This window comes from Peromyscus californicus, unplaced genomic scaffold, assembly GCF_007827085.1.
Source record: "Peromyscus californicus insignis strain IS unplaced genomic scaffold, ASM782708v3 Scaffold_24__1_contigs__length_46423439, whole genome shotgun sequence".
NCBI classification, from domain to species: domain Eukaryota; kingdom Metazoa; phylum Chordata; class Mammalia; order Rodentia; family Cricetidae; genus Peromyscus; species Peromyscus californicus.
Window position 1 is genome coordinate 20,229,645 of NW_026294535.1, and position 23,411 is coordinate 20,253,055.

Genomic DNA, 23,411 nt, shown 5'->3' on the forward strand with positions numbered 1-23,411 from the left:
TGGAGACTGGAAGGCTAGTATGTTGATAAAAATGTGATCAGTGAATCTTGTTCATGTGGGATTTTAGGTAGAAACATGACTGCTGGGATTTGGACTGAAAGCTACTCGTGTTACAATATCACATTTTTTATCTATTCCAAAAGCATGTTAAAAGTATGAGGGAACCTGGGGCCTATGCAGGGTTGCTTGGCTCGGCCTAGGAGGAGGGGACTGGACCTGCCTGTACTGAGTCTACCAGGTTGATCTCAGTCCTCGGGGAAGGCTTTGCCCTGGAGGAGGTGGGAATGGGGCGTGGGCTGGGGGAAAGGTGAGGGGGGCGGGAGGGGGGAGAACAAGGGAATCTGTGCTGATATGTAGAACTGAATTGTACTGCAAAATAAAAATAAAAAAAAATATGCTAGGTGAAAAAAAAGTATGAGGGAACTAACTTTAGAATTAATGAAGAACATGACATTTATGTTGTGGTTCTGTTATTTGTGGTTATTGCTCACTGAGATTTGAAAGTAAGTTTCCATAAAAGCAAGTATAATAGAAAAATTTAAAAAAAAAGTTCAAATTGATGAGGAAAGAAGTTTGAATATTTAAAATTATAGACAAGGTGAGTGAAGGCAAAGTGAGTGTCATTGTTAAAATGACTACCACTATTAAGAAGCTGTTCAGATTGTACCAAAGACATGAATAATGGACCCTCAATGAAATAACCCCACCCAGTATAGGCTACAGCTTGTAAAAATGCAAACATCTTTGCAAAACATACACTTTAAAGGAGAGTACCATGAAAGGAAAATATACAGATTCTCTACTCCAAAATGAATTTCTAGGAATGTGTTTATGCCAGTTCAATTGCTTGGATACTCTGAGAGTTCTGTAGCATGGTCCAAAAAGGTCCAGCTATATCACAAGCAGGTTAACAGAACTTGACATCTTGTGTGCAGTACCGTTTTACAGAAATGCAGTCTACAAGAACCACAGGGTCCAGGGTCTGCCAAGAAGACTCCACTAAAAAAAGGAAACACACAAACAAATACAAAATGACTACAACCAAACCCAGCATTACTGTGAGATAGGTCAGTGCAAATTAGGGGCAGGTTCTCTGTAGAGAATACCTGACACATGGAAGTTTGAGGGTTATTTTGGTGAAATTATTAAGGCCACTCCACGTAGTTAAAAGGGAGGTTTATTTAGTGGCGTAACTTACAAATGAAGGGATAGGTAGGTTGTAGGGTCTGGGGAAGGTTTGTTGCAGTCCAGCGGTGTTCTCTGGAGAACTCTGCTTGGTCTACCTCCAGCGTCCAGGGTCCAGGAACCAAGAGAGGCAGCACATCTGGATCTCAGGTCTTCAGGGTCCTCTCTTGGCTCCGCCTTGTAGGCATGACAGTTACAAAAGCCTCAATGGGGGTTGGAACTTCCAGATCAAAGCTGGAATGGCTACCCACTACATCTCTCCCTTTTGTCTAAATGAGAAGGTTCTAACCTAATACAAGACTATATACAAAGGAATGGTTATCAAATATTGTCCAGGAATAATGAGGGATAATGACCTAGATAAGATGAGAATATCTATGAGGTTGAATCAAGAAAGGTTTAGTGGAAGAGAGAAGAACCACCCTGATTGTGGGCAGCACCTTTGATGGGGTGGGGGCTTGGTCAGAATAAAGATTAGTAAATAATGTGAGCATCAGGATTACTTCTTTTTGCTCCCTGACTGGGAACACAGGCCCAGGTCCTGAGCTATGCTGCCACGTGTCTGCAGTCGGGATGGGCTGTGTCGCCTCAAACTGAAATGAACACTTCTTCCCTCAGGTAGCTTTCGTCAGAAATTAGTGACAATAGTCAAAAAAGTCACTGATGCAAGAGTGAAGCCTTGGTTGCAGTCGAGTCCTCAGGATATTGAGGATGCCAAGAATGTTGGTTGCCTGCTGGGTTGAGTGGAAGTACCCCCAAAGAGAGGCCAGGTGAACTGTGAAGGATTTTTCATAAAGCTGAAGCAAGATAATGGCTGCCACCATGTGCCTGGATGCCAGACTTAGGGCCACAGGATTTGATACTTGCACTGTTTGGTTTTGCTTTGACTCAGACTTTCTTTTTATTTTCTTCGTCTTTATTTTAGAATGTGAATACTGCTGCCATAAGTATACAGGGTTTCATATCTTGCAGATTGTATTGGGTTTCAGTAGAGACTGTAGTTTTTTTGGTTTTTGGCTTTTTGTTTGTTTGTTTTTCACATTTGATTAGTGCTAGAACTTTTTAAATGATGATGACATTTGAAATTGGACTAAGTACATTTTATATGATACAGTAGCTCTGAGCCTTTGTGGCCCTGGACTGGAATGCTATCTCTGAAATAGATTTTTTTTTTTTTTTTTTGGTTTTTCGAGACAGGGTTTCTCTGTGTAGCTTTGCGCCTTTCCTGGAACTCACTTGGTAGCCCAGGCTGGCCTCGAACTCACAGAGATCCGCCTGGCTCTGCCTCCCGAGTGCTGGGATTAAAGGCTAGATTTTTTTTTAAGTTTCTGTTTTGAGTGGTTATTCCTCATTTTGTAACTGAATTTGTAGTGTGTGTGTGTGTGTGTGTGTGTGTGTGTGTGTGTGTGTGTGTGTGTACATGCACTTGTATGTGTGAACATGAATGCACCCATATGATATGTGGCTCTGCTGACTTCAGAGCAGTCAGGATGTGAAAGACATTGAAAACTAGAGGTGTATATCTTCAAGGGCACACACTTGCCAGCCTACCTTCTTTTCACAGAGCTCCACATAAAGATTCCTCCACCTCCCAAGAGCACTGTAAGAGATCCAATAAACTGTTAACACATGTCCTCTAGGCAACATCCATCCAAACTATACCTGCCACATGAGGTACCAGATGAGGTACGTATATTTTACACAGTACTTATCCTGTATATTCCAATCAAAGCTGTTGGAAAATAGCTGTCTGTTTCTAGCATCTTAACTGATTTTGATTTCAGATTGGTGAGACATAGGAATACTGCCCTTGTGACTTTAAGAAGTTTTGATCCTCTGTCAGTCACAGTGCACAATGCTTCAAAAGGAGATTGTGTCTGGAAGGAAAATACAATATCAAGTTGTCTCCTGTATGTTCACATTGCCTACTAGTGATTTTTCTTATTTGTGCAGATTTGACCTAAAATGTGTTCAGTACATTTTCCAAATACACAAAGACATCAGTATGGTCCTAAAGACATGACAAACTATATGCCTACTATATTATATATAGTTTACTAATACCACTATCTATTGCCTTGAGCAATCATAAAGTTCTTTTAGCTATCTGAGTGATCACTTGTCTTTGATGAGTCCAGGGATTAACATGGATGATGAGATCCTAGACAACAGTCAACCAAGATCTTATCTAAAGATATGGTTTCAAGTACTCCCCTACAAAGTTCCAGAAAGATGCTGGTTACTTATCTACCAAAGAACCAACCAGACATTTTATAATTTGGATCTTGAATTCACAGTTTTACACTGTTGCTGAATAACTGCAGGTGAAGTGGTGAATGATGCATAATGCATTCTCAGCTGATAGCTCACAAACACAAAGAAGAGTTATTTAATAGAGATGGGCAAAGCAAAGTTTAAAGAAAATATTCTAGTTTCATTCTCCAGAAGACAGGGAAGAATTAAGAAAAAGGCTGAAGTAATGGGAGACCTAAATGATCTGCTGAAAAACAACTGCTGTGACAGATTATAATGGCACAAAAATACAACTCTTATACCCAGATGCATATGCATGTTGTACACACACACACACACACACACACACACACACACACACACACACACACACACGCACACACACCAGTGACTTTTTATTTAAAGAGAAATAATCTGTGTTAAAGATGTAGAACTGCACTAGACACACAAAACAACATATATAATAAAAGCTGCTTTAAAAATTTTACCCTCTCTTGCAATGATGTTTAAAAATAAGACAAATGAATCAGGCGAGGAAAAATGTTTAGAATAGCTAGAATCGTTCTTAGTCCAAAATAATCACCCAGAATGTGTTAGTAGTGGTTGTAAAGGCAATGACGGTGATGATATCACTGTTTCATTTATTATTAAAATAATGCTAAGCCTACTTGTGATAATTGGATTATTCTGAATACTTTAAATAATTCTCTATCTCAAAGGACTAGTACTGATAAATAAACACAGAAAGTACTGTTTCTCAGTGTCTTTCATATACAAATATCCATGTGTCTGAAACCAGGTTTTAAGCACAGTGAGTTTTGCACAAATAGGCCATATCTTGGTAGAATATAAAGTGATTTCCACTAGACGATTTTTCACCAAGACAAATATTTTGAATTTTCGTGATATCAGTATTACTCTGCTTCATCAAGATGGAAAAAATAGCATTATTTGATTAACTTTGAATAGCATGACACACATACAAAGGACCAATTGAGGTATTAATATTTGTAAAAGTTTCTACAAAAATAGACATTATTAATCAAATCAAATACCGTTAATGAAGGAGGAACATGTAAACACAGGACTCATGACTGTTCAGAGAACATGATAAACACAAGTCTGTGTATCTATCAGATTTTAGTTCCCATTGTCATCTAAAAAGTTCAACATATACATTAAAATAGGGTAAGTTGCACTCTAAACTGGTGTTTTGAAATTGAATTCGATTCTTGCCTTCATATATGAGGATTCACATTTCTTTACCTCTTGTCGCCCCTTTCAAATTATTTCATCCTTCCCCAAAGTGACAGTTACTACCATGTAAACACAAGTAAGTATCGACTTATTACCCACTATCTGAAAAGAAATGTGACCCAATAATTCCAAGTATTTTCAAAAAAATTATCTGTACTCAAACAAAGATAACGATGGTATAAGTGGAGTCTAAACCAAAGAGATTTGAGGTAGATATAAAGAAAAATGGTGGCTATGGAAATGATTGTATATTAAAGGGGGGTTCAGGTGCCATCAGTAAATAGATATTCTTATTGAAAATAAATTATATCTGTAACTGACTAGATGGAAAATGTGGTTGTCATAGCTCTCTGTCTCAGTAAGGTAAAACTGCTGCAGTTTTTTGTTTTAAATGCTAACTTTGCATTTTTAAAGAAATAGGTTATTTTGAAACAAAATCAAAACAAAGCAAGAACTTACAAGGATAGTGACTTCTGAAATTATTCATCATGAAATAGCTGGACACTGGGTTAGCTAGTTTTCAGTGTTTTGAAATCACATATTTTAAGGTGATTTAAATAATTGGTATTTTCAATAGATTTTATTATTCTGAAATTAACAGATCAAATAATTAGGGACACATACACTTATAAGTTATTCACATGCTTTACATGTTATGATTAGCTAAAACAGGATCACATTAAATTCCTTAATGGCTAAATACCCAGAGCTGCCATCTTGTGGATAACTAGGTAATGGGCAAGTCTCTGCTTCAAGATGATGCAGAATGCTGCAATTTTAATATTCTTAACTGTTCAAAGGAAAACTGGTTAGGGTCATTTAAAGCTTGTTTGAATTTCTATGCTCTGTCTGTAAATTATCACCCAAAAGATACGATCATCTCTTGCAAAGTTAATATTAACCTAAACCTTATTAATATGTAAGATGAGAGACAGTGTACGATGGCTTCTCTAGTCTAATTAGCCTCTAGTGCTGATTTGTTTTGATAATATAAATAATTAGTTTAACCACAAAATTGATGTAACAGAAATAATTGTCAGGCAATTAAATACTGCAGTGATTTTAGCTCTTGGGAAATGTATAGCACGTAGGTATGGTAATAAAACTGAGTGAGATGTACTTGCTTGAACTACAAAATAACTTCTCAGATTTTTAAAAAAATAATACAGAGCCTCCGTGTTCTTTATATCATAACACATACACATTATAAATACACTAAAAATAAAGACTACACTAATTCCCTATAGTGGTTTTCCTCTTTTATATGCTTTTAAATTATATACTTTATTCTCTTTGGAACTCAGAAATGCTAGCTGACCATCACAGCTGGAATAAATAATAAATAGTGATACAATGCCAAGAAGTGTACTTTAAAGTGCAAAGTTTCTTTTCCTTTGATGAAAATTGAACATTTTTCAAAGTACTGAAAGAACGTGTTTTTACTATGGTGTGTATTAATGTCAAAATTATTATTCAAAAAATAACATGCAGTTTGCATTTTCCTTGCAAAGAGGACACTTACATCACTCCCGATCACTTGATTGATTTTTTACATACAATTAATTATATCCTAGGTTTATATCAAATCCTCTCTGAATATGCCTATGTAATTTTAAAAAATAAAATATATTTTTTATGGGCTGGAAGCATGGCTTAGCAAATAAGCGGATGTACTGCTCTTGCAGAGGACCCAGTTTGATCCCCGTCACTCAAGTTAGGCAGCTTACAACTGCCTGTAATTTCAGCTCCACTGATAACCATTGCCATTGCCCTCTTCTGGCATCTGTGAGCACCAGCACATACACTCTCTGACCCCCACATAGACACACAGACATTCGAGCAAACCCACACACCCATGCACACACAATACGTTTCTCTCCAATGAGTTAAAATAAAATTCTGGGCTAAATGCTCATTTATTATAGTAATAATATTAATATTAAATGTTTCTCCCCCACTGTTCTCCCCATTATTTCTCCTAATAGTTAAAATACGTTCTACTAATTTTAATAATTCACACAAAACTTGAAGATACAAAAATATTTTTTCACTTAAAATGATATTGAAAATTTAAATTATTGATTGATTAAGATATTAACCTTTTGAATATATATGCATTAGAATATGTATCTTAAAATTATAACTTTCATGATGCAGAACCTGTACCTTGTACTTAGATAATCACCTATAGGTGAATCATGTATAGAAAGAAAGTAATTGATACAAAATGACAATGGAGCACTCATCATATCATTCTCCAGTTCTCACTTTGATCCATTTTTAAGGCTATTGTAAGTTGTTTGGAAGCACTAGAGCAAAGGCAAAGCAAAGGAAGAAATATCACCATTTTGTGCATTTAATTATTGTAATATACATTTATCAGAAAGATAGAGCTGAATGGCATATATATCAGGATGTTTTCTAGTGCAGCTGGATATAACCTAATTTTTTCTAGTTATCTATCTCTGGCATTAAATATTCATACCATTAATATTTTATATAAAACATGAAGTAGAGGAGCATATTTTACTTTATAAATTATTTTCTCCATGACATATCCTCTTAGCAAATATAATATTGTAGCCTTATCATTTGTCTACCAGAAGTACAGCTGACATTCCCATTGTCCAAATTCATCTTTCTGATTTGTAATTCAATTTTATTTCACTTTCCATGTCATACAGATTTCCATCTAAAACCTTGTGATTTTAGGCAGAAGTAAATGAGCAGTGTCTTCCACATTAGCTCAAAGAACATCTTGACAAATAGATTTTTTTTTAATCTAGGTTCTTCTTAGGCTTGACTAATATGATTAAATCCAAAATAATCCTGGAAAGGCAGCATCTTTGAAGAAAAAAAAATCCCTTAGTGTGAGTTACTATTATAAACCAAACTGATTTGCCATATTATGTCAAAGTTTAAATTTAAAGAGTTTAACATATTTCTTCTTTCATTATTTTGAGAGCACTGAGTTCATGTTTCATTTTAACCCTCATAAACATCACTGAAGTGAATATATGGTCTTATGCATAGTAATATTATTGATTTTTACTATGTAATATACTTTGTTTTGTATGACAAGTGTATACATTGCCTTATATCATTTTTGCTATGGGTGATAGTCTCACACTTGCTCTTTATAATAGATGCTAATGGGATCAAGTTCTTATAGACTGTAAATTATAGCCTTGCATCTTGAAGTCCATCTAGAATCCTGTCCCCAGTATCTCATCAAATGATAAACAGAATGAGTTAATCCAATGGCCATAACTGTCAGAAAGTAGTAGGGGATAGGGGCAGTTTTTTTTCTAGTCATTGTAAACTTTTGAAACTTTTATTGAAATGACCCAGTAAAATAATTTATGCATTTTGGAAATGGCAAGGGATTAGAAGGAATCTTTACCTAGAGTTCATTATTTAGAAAATTAAAAATTACTCATTTTTATAATCCAATTTTGTAAAGTTATACTTTTCAATAATTCATAATTTAAGCTTTACTGCACAAACTTTGAAGATACTGTTTAACATCAGAGAATAAAATATGCTATCTTTTTTTTCTATTTCTATTAGAAACTTAAAAATACAGATGTTTTTCTGGGCAGATTGAATTACACATTTATCTACATTATACTTTTTCTTAGCTTTCTTAAATTCAAATGTGTCATACTATGAAATCAATCTAAAGAATTATATAATCCAAACTGCAATCATTCTAATCATTTCCTTAGTTATTCTTCCAGTTAATCACCTTTTGTAAAAGTAGCAGTTTTAAAAATAAGTGCACTAGAGGAATAAAATTCCTAATATATCCTAAGTAATAAATCAGTTACATAGGTCTTAGTCTACTTGGAGGACAATATTTTTGTATGCCATCCTCCAATAACTTATTTAGAATTCCCATTCTTCTTTTCAGCAGAAATTACAGTTAGAGAGAAGCATTTTGATTTTCAGCTGACAGTTTAGGGTTAAGATATGATTCCAGGTAACAGAAGCCAATGAGAGTACACCCAGTTGATGTTTGTGACATCATCTTCCAGTCGGAGTACACAGAACAGCTGAGGCAGCGTTCAGTTTCAGCCCGAGTGCCATTATGATGGATGTTTACATGTCTTCATTGAGAGCCAATTATCTTGCTTTTGTGTGAGGCCCAAGGATCACTCATGCTGCCAGGCTGCGCAGAGCACTGTTGGATCTAGCTGAACGAATTGTTTTCCCTGTCTCGGGTAAGAGCCTGTTCCGTTTACCTTCTCATTCGAAATAGAGGTGGATGTGTCTCACGGAGAGAAGAGTGCAAGGACTGAGAGCTGAGAGAAGTGTTCCTATCTGGTAAGCTTTTAATCAGAGCAATGTTTAGCATCGTTAAAAGGAGGGACAGATGTAGCTAAAGGGATGGGGGGAAAAGCTGCTGATCTGTATCTGGCAAACTAATTTGTAGTAGAAAATGGATAGCAGGTATTTCAGCTTTTCCTTAGAAAACAGAAAGTAAGTGATAACGTAGGACTGTAATCTTTTATATATGTTTTAAACTATTCTGTATATGAATACCATTCTGCCTCATTTCTTCATATTTTGCTACTAATGACAAAAAGGGCAAAATAGTCAAAGCAGTAGGGTTATACATTTAAAATGAGTTCAAGTTGCTAATTGCTAAATGACAGTTCTTTGGGACAGTTTTTCTAAAGTTGTGCCTGGCCAGCAAATACAGCATTTACCAAGTAAGCACAAGGCTTCAGTTTTGGAAATGAACTTGGGGTTACTTTCCATGCAAATATACCCTTTTAACCCAAAGAAATGGTAATAGCAAATAATTTTAAGGAAGAGTGTAGGGTATTTTTCCCCCTGTTACGAAGTTTATTGTACTAACTGCTTTAGGGTGTGTAGGTAGCACGGTGTTTATGCATTTCAGAGTGATGAAGAGCTCTGCATGTTCTAATTATTTTTCAATACTGGTATTTTCATCTGAGGGTCCCTTTCATGTTATATAGCAAATCAAATATGTTTACAACTGCTGAACTGCTCTGGATATAATTGATTGAATCTGATAGGGATCTTAAAATACAAATATGCTAAAATCTCTTAATTGACTGACAATGTCCCCAAGCTACCAAGAGAATTTATTAAAAAAATACATTTAGTTCTTCAGATGTCTGCTCTAATGGTGTAAAGTAGCAGACTATTTAAGTTGATTGAAAGGTTTTCTTTATGATATAAAGACAGCAAAAACATAAATAGGTGTGACTGAATTTAACATGCTTTTTATTTGAAAAGCTCTCTGTCAGTGAACGGCAATAAAGTTTTGAATAATGACCACTTCATTTGGCTTTGATGTGCTTTTGCTCTTTAGATGTATTTTTATTCTTTTTTTTTAAGCATAAAGTATCTGCCCTGTCTTTTCAAACCAGTAAGGTTAATAATTAGAAATCAGAATCTGGGGTGTTCAAGTTGTACTGGAAGACAGCAGGGGTTTCTCAGCAATGTCTCACTCTCTGGCTTCTGCTAGCCTGGTCCTGTTTGGCGTCACTATTGTTCGATTTGACTCCTGCATTCTGTTCACTCCAGAACAAATCTGAGCTGATAGTGTCCAGTGCACATTAACGCAATCTAAAGAATGGGTCTTTTCGTCGGAGTCAAGACAATATGGAATCAATCAAACTTCAAAAAACTTTTTAAGTATACTTTGGGAGTTCATCTTACTTAGAGAAAAATCTATATTTGTAGGTACTGTGAATTTCAAATCACTGGATTTGAAAAAGATTCAAAAATTAGGATTATAGAAGTTTTGTACTGTGAATTCAAAGTATAATGATGCATTGCTTGGAAATGAAGTTTGCCTTCATTTCTTTTCCTTAAGAGCTTTAAAACAGAATTGAATGACCCATGAGTATGGATGCTGTTATTTTCACACAGGATCAATCTTGACTAAGAGAAAGCATTAATTTTCTAACAGTTAATTCTCCTAAAAGCTGTTTGTATCAATCTGTCACAGCTGATAGAATCTTACTCACTCAGTGAGCAGTCTGGACATTAAAGGTGTATTTTGCTGTGTATGGGAGTGAATTTATCTCTGTTTTAGCCTCTCTATTAACACATGCACTGTACTAGTTGTGATTATTATCATAAGAACTTTCTTTCCCAGTTTCTTTTTGCAACTCTGTGTCATGTGTATACATAGGATGTGATTTTCCAGTTGATAAACTTCATTACGTGAAGACTTTTAGCTTTTATTTTTCTCTTAAGGGAACACATCACTGGGATCATAGCAATTACCTTTACCACACACTTCTGAGGAAAATATCTCCATGCCAGTGACATGGGTAAAAGATGCTATGTGTTCTGCAGGGTTCCCTAATGTTTTCTAGTACACAAATACTGGTTTTGTCTGAGTTAGGTAATCATTAGTACTTTATAGTTTTGAGTGTGTTTCTCTTTGTATGTGGCACACCAAGTTAACAGTCACAAAGGTCTTAAGAAGAGCAAGGGGGCATGGTGAGGAACAGGTCCCTGAAATATTCTTTGCATTTCTCAGATCACATGAAAGAAGAGTCATCACACTTGAAGGTTGTCATTCTGGCTATGATTTGTCTAATTGAAATGTATACTTTTTTTGGGTACGTGTGTACATTCTCTCCTACATTTTAATGCAAGTCTCTTCATCAACTGTCTAGAAATGCTACCTTTTAGTTTTCTAACTTTTCAGTTCAAGCACTCAACTGTGCCATAAGTTTTAGGCTTTCTAGCTAACTTTCTACTTCGGCAATGTGTAGTTACTATGTTGGTATCTTAGTTTGAGATTGTAGAATGTTTAGACTAATTCTGTTGTATCTTACAACTTATCTTCATTTTTATGGACAAAAACCTTTCATTCTTAGTAGCTGTTCTGGGATAAAAATATGTGATATTGTAATTCTAAGGAAATAGGCACCTTGCGATTTGTAGTAGGAATTGTAACTTAATCTCAGCACCCATCGATTCATTGAACCAACGGTAGAGGAGGAAGGGCTTAGAAACAGGTTGATAAATGTCAGTCCAATCAATCAAGCAATCAATTCATCTCTTACTTTCTTTTCACATATTTAGGCATCAAACTAAGTGTTAACTCTTTGAATATCTACTCTGTGCCAAGGTCACATCTATGTACTTATTTTATAAAACCGAAAATATAGGAGAACATGCTACATCGTGCTTTCTTTTTATCTGGCATGGTTTCATCTTTAAATCCAAAATTTACAGTATTTAGCTTAATGTGTGATGAAGAAAACTTAGAGCTATTTGGAAATTGAAAGACCCTGGCACCAGGTTTCTCCCTAACCCCATAATGGCCCCCTCTATCAAGATATGTCTTTTATTGCTCTCCCTCTCAGACCCTCTGACAACTTAGCCATCCTGATACCTCATGTTCCCATTCACCATTCTCTCTACTCTCCCCATTCCCCCCCCCCCAATCCCCCCCCCAGTTTACCAAGGAAATCTCATCTATTTCCCTTCCCAGGGCAATCTGTGAGTCCCTCTTAGGGTCATCGTTGTTACCTAGCTTCTCTGGGGTTTCAGACTGTACCCAGGTTATCCTTTGTTTTATATCTAACATCCATTTATGACTGAATGCATACCCTGTTTGTCTTTCTGGGTCTGGGTTACCTCACTCAGGATGATTTTTTCTAGTTTCATCCATTTGCCTGCATAATGTCATTGTTCTTTACCGCTGAGTAGTACTCCATTACGTATATGTACCACAATTTCTTTATCCATTCTTCAGTTGAGGGGCATCTAGGTTGTTCCCATGTTCCATCTATTATGAATAATGACATCAGTTAAGACTCCTAGAAATAGTGGAGAGGGTACCTGTACTGGCCTTCTTCTGTAATTAGATTAGTGACTACCCCAATTGTCACCATAGAACCTTCATCCAGTAACTGATGGATGCAGATGCAGAGATCCACAGCCAAGCACTGGGTGGGCCTAGCCCAGGGAGTCCAGTTGAAGACAGGGAGGAGGGACTGTATAAGTGTGTGTGTCAAGATCATTAGAGAAAACCCGCGGGGACAGCTGACTGGAGCTTGTGGGAACTCACAGAATCTAGACCAACAGCTGCGATCGACCTAGGCCCTCTGAATGTGAGTGACAGTTGTGTAACTTGGTCTCTTTGTGGGGTCCCTTTAAGTGGGACCTGAATCTTTAATGGTGCATGAGCTGGCTTTTTGGAACCTATTCACTATGGTAGGATGCCTAGCTCTGCCTTCATGCAGAGGGGGAGGAGCTTGGTCCTGCCTCAACTTGATATGCCAATCTTTGTTACTCCCATGGGAGGCCTTACCCTTTCTGAGGAGTGGATGGGGTAGGGTAGAAAGGAGGTGGGGGGAGATGGAAGGAGAGGAGGGAGTGGAAACTGTGGTTGGTATGTAAAATTAATTTCAAAAATTCAAAAAAAAAAAAGAAAATAAGAGACCAATGTTGAGGGATGGCCTCGTTTATATTTTTGATGTTTCCATTTAAGCATTTAAGTTCTAAGATACTGGAATCCAAAATGAATTTCTGCATCTTTTATATTCAGATTTTGTGAAAGAATCTCCCAATTATTTTATGATAAACATTTGTTCATGAATGTTTTAACTGCAATTTAACAAAAATTAAAATATTTAATGTGTAGTGAGTTATATAGTCATCACATATTTTGGACTGTGTTTATTTGTATTTATAATGTAAAGCAACTTTGTTTTCATCCTCTGTTTTATAAACGAGTCCTCAGCAATGAAATGCATTGAGTTAATCCTTTACTTTTAGTACAGTTCGGTTACACAAACAGACAATAAGGAATTGGGGAACTTTTTAACTTATGTTAATAAAAAAGTATCTTTCCAGATATAGTAACATGTCTAAACAAGCAAATGAAGCAATACGCAACTTAATACATGCTTTTTCAGTAGTCCAAATTCTATTAATATTAGTATTTAAGATAATTTGAGCCAACTATAATATTTAATAGAAATTCAAATTTGTTTACAGAATTTAAAGGAAAAGAAGTGTGAAATGCAACTTCAGGAGAAAATAAATCAACCTATACACAGAACTTATTGTTGAAGAAACAAGTGTTGGATGGGATCAAGCAATTAGCTACTGAAGAATTTTTCTAATGATATACATACAAATTGTTGAATAATTCAAGCTCATTGATTAAGCACAAAACATTTCACTCTTGGTAGATAGTTCATATTTCAAAATAATAATCCTCATTATAGTGTGTTAAGTAGGGCACATATGTGAAATGGATGTAGAATTGAGTACCAAGGGAATTCAATAATTAAGATTAGGATTTTTAAATCTGCTCCTCATCCTGGATGGACCATCATAGAGCTAGCACAGCACTTTCAGAATTGAGCGAATTTTGAAGACTTTCTCTTTTCGGCTTCTAAGAGTTGCCGTGAGACTTAAGGGAAAAGAGCATATAAGGGAAGAGGCATTACTCAGTGGATGCTTTGCCAAGAAGTTTTAGAAGGCACTACGCCTTGGAATGAGTTATCGTCCCCTAATGGCATTTCCAAATTTATTTTTGTAATGTTTGTGATGGAGACAACATAAATTGAGGTCAAAGTGTTTTAGTGTCAAATTCTACCGAAAAGAGAGAATTAGCTGTTTTATGTGTTATTGATTTCTTTAGCTAGAAGGTGAGAAAGTCATCTTGGCCACAGTATTCACAAAAGCATTGTTCTGCTGATGTGCCAGGATATACTGCAAAAGATGCCATGGTACGCCCACGGCACTGTGTCAATGTGGAAAAAATGAGCTGTTCCTAGAAATGAGTACAGGTATTCTTATGGCAAGTCAAACCTATGAAACAATGAGCTGAAATGTGAGGTAGGGCAGATTAAAACCTGCTCTGATTGACAAGACTATAGTATAAAATTAAGTTCCGCAAACTTTCCTCGTACTAAAATACAGGAGACCATCTAATGAGGTTAGCAAAGAGTGCTGCTCAGCAACTCGACTGAGCAACAGGTGTGTTCACACTTGTTCCTTTGTTTGCCTAGCCTGGTGGTAAGAATAGTTTCTGCCACCACCAGAGCGTGTGAGTAAAATGTCTTCTCTCGCACATTTATATCCTTTATGTCTTCACATGAAAAGGATGATAAAAATGCCTACTACTGGGGTTGTTCTGAAAAAAAAAATGTGTGTTCTTGAGATTGGGTGCACTCATCTTCTGAATGCTGAGGACTACAGCTGGAGGTAGTAAATGCTCAATTAGTCTTGACTCTTGCTAGTATTTTTATTGTTAGTGACTTGCTTAGTAGTGTGTAGGTGTGTTTTGTATATCTGTGTTTGTGTGTGTGTATGTAAGTCTCCTTGTGTGGGGAGGGCAGCGTTTACTGTAAGGCCTTCTTTAACACTGATATTTATAGTCATGTAACTCTAATTAATGTAAATCAATACCTATTATTTGAACTAATAATAGTAAGTACACTGAAAAGAGTGATTTTAGTGAACGTAAGTGAGAGATAAAAGATTTCTTTTTACTGTATATAAGAACTTTGATATGTCTCTCAAATTTACAAATCAAAATTTAAAATGATATGATGTAATATATCATATACAAATAAAAATCTGAATGTCTGAATCAATTCTCACTTGAATTTACTCTACTTTGTGTTTTTTTAATATTTAATTTATACTTTTCTTATATTCATGTTGGTGATGAGGTGGAAGAAATTAAGCTGATGTTCTTTTTTAACTCAAGCTATTCCATATTGTTAACACACTTTTTTTAAAGGAAGGATAAAAAATTTTATTTTTAAAACCAGTTCACACATGCATGTGCATGTTTGTTTGTCTTCTTTTGCTTCAATGAAACATTTACATGTATCCCAAAATTTTGCTAAGAGAGTCACAAATATAATGAGATTAAAAAAATACTCTTCTTTCATAAGTTTGCATCTTAAAGAATCAAGGTGTTAATGAAATTCTAAAACATAAAAGAACCGTTCAATCTTTCACTCAAGTTACTTTTCTTTATATCTAAGAGTGCTATTCCATTTCTCCAATTATTTAAGGGTAGGCAACAAATTATTTAGCCTTTAAGTTATATAGGCAATGAACAAAACACCCCAGCTGCTCTGAAGGAGCTGGCAGCCTAGGAGACAAGACCAGGTTGGATATGCATGCTTATACTGTATTGTGTTGCAAAAAGTTCTCAGGGAACAGAAACAATGAGTTTATCATTTTTTTTTTTTGAAAAAGCAGAAGAGTTCTAAAGAACACACTATTGGGTCTAGCAAAACAGGTTAACAATTTTACAGATACTGTACAGAATTTGCACAGAGGGACCTCTGATAAATACAAAATCAAAACTATCAGGACAAACCACAATGGATTCAGAGAAAGATTGTTAGTGTAGCATGAAGGTAGGAGGACATGGACAAGAATTAAAAATTAATGTCAATCTATGAGAATAGGTGGTCCTTGCAAAATGTTGCTCTGTGTAACTGGTTATAACTGACCACAAGAGGCTCCTTGGCTGGAGGGATGTTAGGCCCTTTGAACCAGAGATGCAAGAGATAGTTTGCACTGAGACAGCTGGCTGTAGTCTTGAACAAATGGGAAATGTTTCCTAGATGAGTCCAATTGAAGGATTGTCTTGGACTATTTAAGTTAATCTGACTTATCAGAGGAGCAGGAAAGGCCCAGAGACCATTCTTCACTGTATTGCAACTAATGATATTAGACATACCATCTCATAAAGTTATATTAAATAATGGGTCATAGACAATGGCATAGCTAAATACCCCCAACAAGAGAGTATTGGAGCTTACTTTTTTGTCACTGATAAACAATATAAACAAAAGTAAGTTTGAGAGCAAGGGGTTTATTTGGCTTTTAGCTTACTTTCTATCACTAGGGGACTCAAGGGGAGGAGCTCAAAGCATGGACCTGGAGGCAGGAACCAAGAAGAGACCAATGGGGAATGATGCTCACTTCCTTGCATCCGCTGGTTGCATATCATACTTTATTTTATATCCCAGGATTACCTACCCAGGGTAGCCACCTCCCACAGTGGGATAGACCCTTCAACACCAATCATAAATCAAGACAATGCCCATAGGACAGTCCTGTGGATGCATTCCTCAATTAACGTTCTCTTTTTCCACTTGGTTCAAGTTTGTATCAGGATGAGAAAACCTAGCCAGCACATGCATTTTCTGTTCAGTGTAACATTTTAAATAAGTTGTATGAGTAAGGAAAACACAAATCAATTCAGAGAGGACAGAGAGTCTAAATTGTAAAACATGCCATCCTGAGTTCATCCATTTATGCACTAAGATGAGATTCAAACACAGAGAAATGTTTGACACCCAACCGGAGCAAAACAATTAGACATGGTAGAGAGCTGCCCACAATGGCAGTGTTTTAATCTCTGTGGAAGAGAAGTCCAGACAGAACAATGGGCAGTGATGACATTGTATTAATAAAATAGATGTACTGGCAGACAAGAGAGGACAGGACAGGCTTGCTCATGGAAAACCAAGATTACTGAATCATAGTTTGAGTAGTTCTAATTTATTTGTTCATTTTGTCATATGTGAATGTGGGGGGTATACATATTCAAGTATGAGCATATGGAGGCCAACAGTTGACATCCTGTCATTTATCTTTCTACATTGCACTTCACCTTATTAGTATTACTATTTTCATTTTCATAAGCTTTATAATTAAAAACTTTACAATTAAATTTAAAAAAATCACTTATCAAAGTAAACAAAACCCATAATCTAAGCAACTCAACCAAATTCTATAGATTAAGAACTAGCATTTGGAATGGAAGCTGTGAAGCTCCACAGTCAATGTTACACATTTAACATTGAAAATTTGTTATGCACTTTTTTCCCCTCCAACACCATAAAATTAAAACTAAGAAACAGTTAGCTTTATATCCTCCTTTGTAAGCAATACCTATTACCTGACTTACATGCCTCCTTATACATTCATATTTATCTTTTCTTGTTCACTTTTCCTCATGTTATAATGTACTCAACTGAAAACTTCCATTCATATATACATATATTATTGGTTAGGATCCACATATGAGGGAGAACATGTGGTTTCTTCCTTTCTAAAATTGTGTGACGTCACTTGAAGCTGTACATTCTGAACCTAACCATTTTTCTGCAAAATTAACTTTTTTCCATTTCACTGAGTAGTGTGTACACACACACACACACACACACACACACACACACACACACACACACACACACACATCTCTGTGTGAATTTGTTTATTTACTAAATTTTCATTGTCCATTCATCTGTTGATGGAAAACCAGATTGATTCTCATTATTGCTGTAGTTAATAAAGTGTCAACAAACATTGGTGCAAATATCTCTATGATAGGCTGTCGAATTCTCTGTGTGTGTTCCCAAGACTGTGATAGCTGGGTTATATGGTAATACTATTTTTAAGTTTTTGACCAATTTCCAGACTGATTGCCATATGGCTGTATTAACTTTCAGTCCCACCCACAGGTAATAAGGGTCCCTTTCATTCTGCATCTTCTCCAACATTTGCTGTCGTATTTGCTGTAAATCTCCATCCTAAGGTGAGGGAGCATCTCAAAGCAATTTTAATTTACCTTTCCCTGATGACTAGGGACATGGAGCATTTTAAAATAGTTATGGGCCAGTTGTGTTTCCATTGTTGAACCTTATCTATCAGTTTATTCCCTATTGGTTAAATGGGCAGTTTTATTTTTCTGCAATTCTTTGTATATTCTGAACATTAAACTCTTGTGATAAAGATTTTCTTCCATTCTTTGGGCTGTCTGTTAACTCTGCTGGTTTTCTCTCTTCTCTCTCTCCTTCTTTCTCTGTCTCCCTCTCCATCTCTCCCTCTAGCCTCCTTTTCCTCTCTTCCTCTCCCTCCCCCTTCTTTCCTAGCATATACAATATAAGATGTTCTATGCCGCTGCACCCACATCACCATGTTGGACTCAAACTTTTTAAAATGTGAGCAAAGTTTATCTTTTCTTCCTTTAGCTGTTTCCCCCCGACTCAGGTAGTTGTCACAGAGATAGACTGTCTGACTAACACTGTATTAACAGAGGGAATAGACCTGAAGACAATAAACAGGATGGACTATAAAACATCAGGTTTACTTGAAGCCATCTGCAACATCTGCTCATAGGCTGGATGAGTCTATCAGACGATAGCGATAAATTCCAGTCCGATATGTATGTATAAGTCATTTTGTCACCATGCTCCTCATCTCTGACTATTTCCTCTTTCTTATATGTGAATGATGCCATAATTATAAGGCACAAATGTTTGAATAAGATTATACACTTAAAACATAAACTATAACATAAATACTATGAATATACACTTGTAAACCTTATTATAAATATAGCAAAGCAAATTGGAATGCACAGATAGGCAAGGACATGAGGAAGATGTAAGGTCTCTGCAAATGAAATGGGGTGGGTGGTTATAATACTTGAAGCTGGTTATAGCTGCCAGTACTGTACCCTAAAATGTAATTGAGATAGAGGGGCTCAGACGCAGGACAGACAAAAACAGACTCAAAAATATAGGAACAAAGAAAATTGCACCTTAAATTGAAAGAAGGTCATTGTTGGCCTTAAAGTAGTCAGCAATGCTAGATGGCAAGGTAGCCAGCAGGAAATTGACAGTTAGCAATTGCAGTCATGCTCAGGCAATTTAGAATTGAACAGCAATAAAGACCTGCTAGACAGAGCTGTCAAGTAATGACGCCTTCAGAGATGACAGACTTTATTGTTGGTCACATGTGTGAAAAAGTAACAATCAAAATTCAGAATGGATCTCATGTCAGTGATCCTTGCATACAGGAGGAAGAAACATAAGGGTAGCTATGGTTCAATAAGCTATACAGTGAAATCCAGGATAGCCTGAGATACAAAGTGATCGCCTCGTCAAAGAACAACAACAAAATGAACGAAAGGTAGCATTAGTTTTGCAACTTCATCTTCCTAACTTACGTTAAATATATTTACAATGAAATATTCATGAAAGATCTACTGAAGTTTAAAAACTTTATCATAGGAAAATGATACCATTATATCTACCAAGAGAGACAAAGAATGGCAATTATTTTACCCAGAAGCAACTTTATTCTTAGGAGAATTACTGTGCTTTAGTTCAAAATCATTTATAAGTACCTTAATAAGTGAAAATAACTTCCCATTTTTTAAGCAGATATACAAATGAGCCTTCTGACATTAAGACGTGAACTTCAGGGTTGGGGATTTAGCTCAGTGGTAGAGCGCTTGCCTATCAAGTACAAGGCCCTGGGTTCGGTCTTCAGTTTTGGAAAAAAAAAAAGACATGAACTGTCATGAAATTTTCAAAAGTTTACCACAATGCATATATATATACATATATATATATATATATGTATATATATGTATATATATGTATGTATAATTATATAATGTGTGTGTATGTATGTACAAGAATTAAGTACAAAGTTTCCCATAACTTGAGGTTGGACAAATTAAGTGAAAGGAAAGGATAAACACATGATAAATGTACATTTTTCTCTATATATCAATAAAAATGAGTTCTGATGGAAATTTCTATTATAATATGTGACTATATATCACAGGGTTTATCGTCACAGATTTATGGTGATTGTAGTTATTCTTAAAATATTTACTGTTAGAGGCAAACACTTTCTTTAATTTATCTCTTCCTGTTTTAGGAAAACACATAGTGTCTTTGAACAATTTACACAGAAGAGAAACATTATCTCTGCTATTTTCAAAGTAATATAAACCTGGGCAAGGCAGGATACCCTTAGCCTAGCATCTAAGAAGAATTGCTGTGAACCGTGGCTACAGAGAAAGTGAGGTCACAGGGTGATGCTCAAACTAGAAGATCTTGACATAGCAGTTTATCTAGGAGAAACCATGACATCTCATAAGAAAGCGACATTTCAAAGCAGTGTTTTATAGACATGCTGGATTACAATCCCTAGACCCCAGCTAACAAAAGAGATGTGGTTAAAACAAAACTCTGGGTAAGCACAGAAACAGGGTCACAACACAACGAAGTTCAAAGTAAGACAGAACATGATATCTTAGGTGTGATCAGTGGGAATAGTCAAAACGTATGAACTAAAAACAGGAATCTAGTTTCTAGGCAGTCTGTGAAATAAGAGCCTCATTCTGGAAAACTGGTACTAAAACCATATTTGTACCAAACGTGAGGCAACCAGGAGCCAGTTATTCACAACAATCTAATGACTAAATAAAGATTCTGAAGAGAATTTGCAGAAACTAAAGATGATTTGGAAACACAGGTTGGCCTGGTAGCTCAACTAGAAAAAGATGGACAACTGGTCTACCACTCACGCTGCTCTTTGGCATATTTGGTTGTAGGTTACCATTGTAGTATTTAGTTCAAAGTCCTAGCTCTAGAATCACTTGACTGTTTTTTTTTTTTTTTTTCACTTAGTCATGTTGTGTCCACGAGGAAGGGAGGGAAAGAGAAACACTGTCTTTTATTTGTTCAAAGGAATGCTGTGAGGATTAAAGACAACAATAACAACTAGCCCATAGTTCCTATGATTTACCTGCTCCAAATACACAGCTTTGGATTTTGGTGCTTGTTTCCTTCTCAGAGCTCGACATATCTGACACATGTCCCAGTTCACAAATTATTGTCAGTGACCTTTGTAAAAAACATTCCCAGAACCTCGTACATGGGTGCAGAATTTACTTCTGTATTTTGAGAACATTTCAATTTTCCTTATCCTGCATTTTATTTGACCATTTTCTTCTCTGTGTTTCCCATTAGATTGTAAGCCCAATGTGTTTTGGGATTTTAAAAGTTGCATCCACTGCTTTATCAGCAATATTAGGACTGTGTAGAAGCTCATTAAATGGCAATTAAGTGAGTATATGGTGAGAAACCTCAGGCACAGATCCCTCTGAAAGGATTCTTAATCACAGTTTAATTTGGGAAATAGTAGAGTCAAAACTAGAAGGACTGTGGTGGGAAATAAAGTTCATTTCAGAAGGTAGCAGTGAAATCCACCCTCCACTAATCTCTGCCTATCTCCTGCCCTAGTGATATTGGTGGAAACCTTCATCCTGAGAGCATCTCTCTCTGTTTTCAATCTGTTATGTCAGTCACTATCATTCGCCATTCAGTTTTTGTAAACATTTCTGGAAACTGATCAACTGATAATAAGCACCTCAGTCAAAGCAAACATTGAGGAAAGTGTAGCACACGTGTTGTGCTTGTGAGACCATTAGCGTGTGTAGTAGTGTGTGTGTTCCTGATGCATTGAAATGCTCCTTGTTGAAGAATTTGTCCCTATTGATGACAGCTTTGAGAGATGATGAAATCTTTAGAAAATGTGATCTACTTGGAGGAAGTAGATCACTGAGGGCCTATAGAGTATATGTTGCATACGGACTCCTTGGTCCCATCCTTTCTTTCTAGCTTGCTGGCCCCTGAGGTGAATGTTCTAACCATCATGCCTGCAAAGATGATATAACTCACTATGTGTCTAGAAACAATACAACCAAGGAAACATCAGAGGGAGCTGTGATGAATCTCTGAAACTATAAAACCAAATAGACCTCACTTCATTTAAGGTGATATTATTTCAGGTAATTTTCTCATAGCAATGAAAATCTGGCTGACATAGCATGCCTCATTCAAGGTACTGCGAATGTACATTTCTATAAATATTTCTCTTAGTTTTCTTTTGGCTTAATTTACATATCTTTGGTAAAAAAAAAATTGAGTCCATAAGCAGAAATGCTTCTGGAGCCAGGTTGGAAACTTAAAGAGAAAAAGAATCTGTATAAATGGATTTAGAAACTACAGAGAGAGGATTAAAGGTTTTAAATCATGTTTTATTTTATTTATTTGTGTTTGTGTGTGTGTGTGTATCTGTGTGTGTGTTTTCCTGAACTCTCCTCACTGTACAGGAAAAAAAGTGTTACATTATTATTGCTGTGTAATAGATGAGCACAAATATGTTTTTAAAATAGCAGACGTTTTTCTATCTTAGTTTCAATAGGTCAGTGGTACAAGCACAGTTTGATATTTAGTAGGATGCTTATTAAGTCTTAGTGATGACAATGCATGTCACTATTAGCTTAGGTTTCTTTCTAGTTATTTGTGAGATTCTTTTGGGGGCTCAGATGGCTGAGGTAATATTCTGTTTCTTCCATCTATAAAATACAGTTCCATATTTGGTTCCTACTGGTTAACTAAGGTCCATCCTCTGAATCTGTAAGCTTTCGTAATTGCTAGTCAAGTATTATCTCATAGTCTCACTCATAACAGGGTAGTCTCAGTCTTAAAGCCAGAAGAAGACTCTTGCTCAAGTCTGCTGAGCTGGAGACTTGAATGAGATGATATAATCATAAAAGTGCCCCCTGACCCTTGACACATCTTATTAGCTAAAAATAAGCCCCAGATCTTGCCAACTTTCAACATGAGGTAATTAGATAAAGTTATGATTCATTGAGAGTCACCCAAGGGCATGTCTACCTGAAAGAACAATCACAGAATACTCTGAAAACCAGAATATAAGTGATTATCAACTTCCCCCTCCAAATCATTTCTTAGAAAAATCAGAAAGTACCTGTGAAGAGACAGTTTTGATTGAGAAAAAAATTGTGCTTCAACAAGATAAACAAGATGTTAGAGCATGATGGGTTTTCTACCTGCCTTTTT

The 23,411-nt window shown here is 36.0% G+C and overlaps 1 protein-coding gene across 7 annotated transcripts in view; it reads left to right on the top strand.

Annotated features, from left to right (window-relative positions):
• The window catches only part of Mgat4c (MGAT4 family member C), a 651,962-nt gene that overhangs the window by 414,913 nt on the left and 213,638 nt on the right, over window positions 1-23,411 (top strand). The window contains exon 1 of one of the 7 annotated variants that reach the window (XM_052753233.1): window positions 8,682-8,918. The exons of 4 other annotated variants lie outside the window; for them this stretch is intronic. The gene's annotated coding sequence lies outside the window, so the exon portion shown is untranslated. Of the gene's footprint in view, window positions 1-8,681; window positions 9,022-23,411 lie in introns of those variants that run through there. 2 more of the 7 variants (XM_052753230.1, XM_052753232.1) reach the window with 2 other exon arrangements.